The 4253-nt window shown below is 38.0% G+C and overlaps 1 pseudogene; it reads right to left on the reverse strand.

Annotated features, from left to right (window-relative positions):
• Positions 1 to 1133: 1133 nt before the first annotated feature.
• LOC125593325 lies at positions 1134 to 2891 on the reverse strand (annotated as a pseudogene).
• Positions 2892 to 4253: the final 1362 nt, after the last annotated feature.

Below are 4253 nucleotides of genomic sequence, written 5' to 3' on the forward strand. Positions count from 1 at the left end.
TAACAATTGAGCTGTAATTTTGGTGAACAGAGAATAGCAGAAAAGGGAAATGAAATTACCGCAGCAGAAAAATGAAAATGAGTTAGGTTCTCTCTTCTTTCTGATGATGATCCGAACGGAACAAGCTGCCCCCCTCGCCGCATCCTGTCTGTTCGTCGGAGAACAACATCATTGGGTGTTTCCTTTTAACAAACTAGTCAACGGGAAAGATTACTTATAACCCGCCCATTTAGGCCCAATTCTACCAATCCCGGAGCTTTGACCCCTAGGGCCCATCTCTCTGTTGAGAGACCTTCTTCCCTTTTTTTGGGATGACTGCCAAAAACCTCCCTGTAAATACCATCACCCAATATATTTCCACTTATAGTATCTAGCTCTTTACCAAACCACCTAGAGATATGAAATCTCTTTACAACTCCCCCCTTATTTTTTAATTCTGCATAGATCCCCCTCTCTAATCCAAATTCAAAAACGAAATTATAGATTTGTAAATTGCGTTTTATGAACTGTGATTCCCCATTAACTTAAACCCGACCCGACCCATAAACACCCGACCCAAATTACTTTTTTAAAAAATATTCAATTTAGGGGCAAATTAAAATTAGGGCTGAGTTTGTCTCTATTTTTCACGATATGACAATGACGTCAACAAACAGAGAGAGAAAAACGAGAGAAGATAGAGAGAAACGACAGCAGCCAGGGATAGAATGAGAAAATAATTTAAATGATTGGAATCGATTTCTAGAGGTGAGATTAAAGGTTAAAATGATAAAATTATAAGAAAAACACAAGATTTCATTGAATCGTGACAGATCTGTACTGAATACGATGATGAAATTTGCAGAAACTCTGGTCGATAACTAAAGGAAGAAGAAGACTTATTTACGGTTTTGCCATCACTTAAAAAAACAAAAAAAATGCAAAACTTGAGCTTTAAACCCGAGATTAAACGGTTGTAAACCAGCTTCCCCTCCACTAGGCTGCGATAAAAACATGCTAAACATCAGTCAAAGAGAGGAGTAACAACTAGCAGCATAGGATAAGATTTCTTATTTGGTATTAGAAAGTCAATGTCTTGATTGAAAGGAAAAAAAAAAACTTATAAGGAATCAGAAGGTAAGAACCAAGCTTTGGATTGAGCTCCTAACTTCTAATATTTTGCATTAGCTTTCCATAATGCTCTTATTAAGGCGTCCAAGCATTATATCTTTGGAAAGTAAAAGCGCAAAATGCACTGCCAAACTGAAGTAGTTAATCAATATTAGTCGTCTTATGCAAGAAGAATTTGTATGGTACCAGAATCAATGAGGTCAACAAGGCTCTGTCTTGCAGCATCGCTATTGACATCCATATGACCCTCTCTGCATACTTCTTCTAGTTCACACCGCCTCTTCAGCACCAGTTCCTCCATTTTGCTGGACTTCTTCAGTCTTTTAACTTCATCTTCAGCCTATGGTAAGATACTTGCTGAGTCAGGCAAATCAGAATATGATATGTATCAAAAATATGATGGCATTACCTCCGGGAAAATGTCGTGACCAAGGCATCCTTTTGGTAAGGCATCATCAGCTTGGACAGATAGTAAACTGCTGATATTTTCAAATCTCCTCCTCTCATCCATAGGTGTTTCCATTCGATTCCACAGGTCTTGCAAGGTTCTTCCCAAATCTTGTACCTGTAATATGGGATTTCTTAAATTTGATTTTATGTGAAAAATGGAGGCTACCAACTAAAAAGTGCAGTTCATAATTTGAATGCTACAAACAAAGTCACCAATGATCACCCTAAGCAGCTTCTGAAGTTTCTCATTCTTCAGAGACTCTGTGAGTTCTGCTAATCCAGCAAGAGTATCATCACAGATGCTTTTTGTATCAGCCATTGAAGAGTCGGTCAGGCTTTTATGGACATGACTCAAGGCCTCTGAGAAATCAAATGCCATTGCCTCTGACAAGTCATGGATAGCACTGATATAAGAGTTGACTTTCTGCAGACGAACATCCTGAAAGAAAAATGATCTTTGTAAAACAAATACTCAAAACTGTGTATTTAAACAAAATATAAGAACACCTTTTCCTTGCATAGATCCTGCAGGCGTGCTCTAAGCTGATCCAACTCTGTTTCTGTTAAGTCGCTTTCATCAAAATCTTCTGGACCATTATTGCTACCATGATCATCATTCCCCGCTATGTTGGAAGAGATGTCAGTTATCCGTGTCAGAATCTCTGAGATTTGTTTCCATCCGCAGTTCGTCCAGTACAGGCTTTACAGTGGATATCTGCTGTTTCAAAGTGTCTTCTTCTTTCTTCTCAAACAGAAACATACATAAGAGAAAGAATCGATATTGATATCTACGAGAGGCAAACAGTTTGTGTAAGCATGCATACCCTTGAATATGTAACTTGTTCACCAAGGGAAGACATAAGGCTGACAATTTCATCATCAGCTTGAGCTAGTGATCCTTGTAACTCAGCTTTGTACTTGATAGTTTCCGCAATCTTTCTATCGTATACATCCAGACATTCCTGCTCAATTTCTTCCAGTATATTGTCTATTTCATTGTAACTTTCACCAATTTCATCCCACATTTTCTACAGAAATTAAAAACAATCATATGTACTTGATCAAGAATATGCCCGATTGATTTTACCCCACAAGTAAGAAGCATACATGCAGTTTCTTGATCCCATTGATCAAACATGAGCTGCATGAGATTTTGATTCAGCAATTCAAAGAAAATGATAACAAAGCAAAGCAAGGGGCGAAAAGATTCTATAAAGACTGTGACCAGAAGCGTGAAAAAAAGAAAAGAAATTGGTGTTCAATTGTGTTAACGAACTAATCAAAGGAACCTGCAACTGTTGAAGCCGGGTGGTGGTTGACAGGGGATGCATTTTCTCCCGCCGCCGGTGCCGACTGAAAAATTTGACGGTGATCGGAAAACTAGTAATAGTAGCGTGTAGATCCCGCGAGAGAGAGAGTTTGGAGGAGGAGAGCAGAGCAGAGCCTTACTGGCGATTGTGATATAATGTTTTTTGCGGCAAATTAGTTTTTATTCGTGTGTCCATCAAACTTCGCGCTCTTTCAATCTGCTTTTAGAAAATATATCCGTTTATTATTTTATTTATTGTTTGACCCAAAAAAAAAAACAAAATTATTTAGGAGAATGTAGAGAAAAAAAACTTCAAGTATTTAGGATCAGCTTTACTTAGAGAGAAAGTTAAGCTACAAAACCTGTTAACCCCTGCCCATGTCTCTTACTTCTGCCAAGCTGACATATATATATATATATATATCAACCTGTGTCTTTCCAGGAAGAAAATTCTCTTTCCTGAAAGTGACAATGAATCACATTGAAACACAGCATACAGAATTTGGTAAGATAGTGAAGGAGAAAATAGGGTTTAGAACCAACATGATGCAGAGTGCAGACGGTGGATAACCAACAGCTCCTCTTCATCCGTAAGACTAAACATGCAAACGGAGGAGCATTAATTAAGCAATGACCATAGAGTTCTTGAAGACACTATTCTGTCTCCCGGTTAACAGAAGTCTGCGTTTTTCCATGATAAAATCTGTGTTATAGAAAAACAATACTCAAACTCCTCAGAGCATTATTGAGGAAATGAATCAGTCAGCTAAAAACGTTCACTTCAAGAAAAAGAAAAAAAAAACAACTCACAGAGAAACTAATAAAGAGATGTATGTACCCTGTTAGCAGAGTTTTTGTGAGAGCAGATTCAAGCCGATGGATGTCCTTCATCAACAATATCATAGATTCAAGCCGATGTTCAAATAATATCACAGTTCAAACAAGCTAACATAATAACAAAGCTCAGTCTGATGATACCTTTTAGCCCATAAAGCTCGAGAAAGCACTTCCCTTGCAAGTTTTCACATCTGGTGGAAGGTAATTCTGATATAAACACAAGACACCAACATCATCAGACTCTTATTACGATCATCCTGTAACTCTGTCTATCGAGAGCTTGATTCACATGCGTCAAAAAAGGGGCACTCTCCAATCAAGTTCACCTCACAACAAACACCATTAAAGCTACAACCTTTAGCACAAACAAAGACACTGAAAACATGCAGTATCCTAATAACAGCCAACGAACTCCATGCTCACATGACCACAAAAGAGAGAGACTTGAATAGCTTACAAGCGGAGAAAGACCATTACTGCTAGAGTTGTTTTCATCATATATAGGCTCTCTTCATGCTTCATCACAATGTCTTTCTCTCTCTAGATT

The sequence above is a fragment of the Brassica napus genome, chromosome C9, assembly GCF_020379485.1.
Source record: "Brassica napus cultivar Da-Ae chromosome C9, Da-Ae, whole genome shotgun sequence".
NCBI lineage: Eukaryota > Viridiplantae > Streptophyta > Magnoliopsida > Brassicales > Brassicaceae > Brassica > Brassica napus.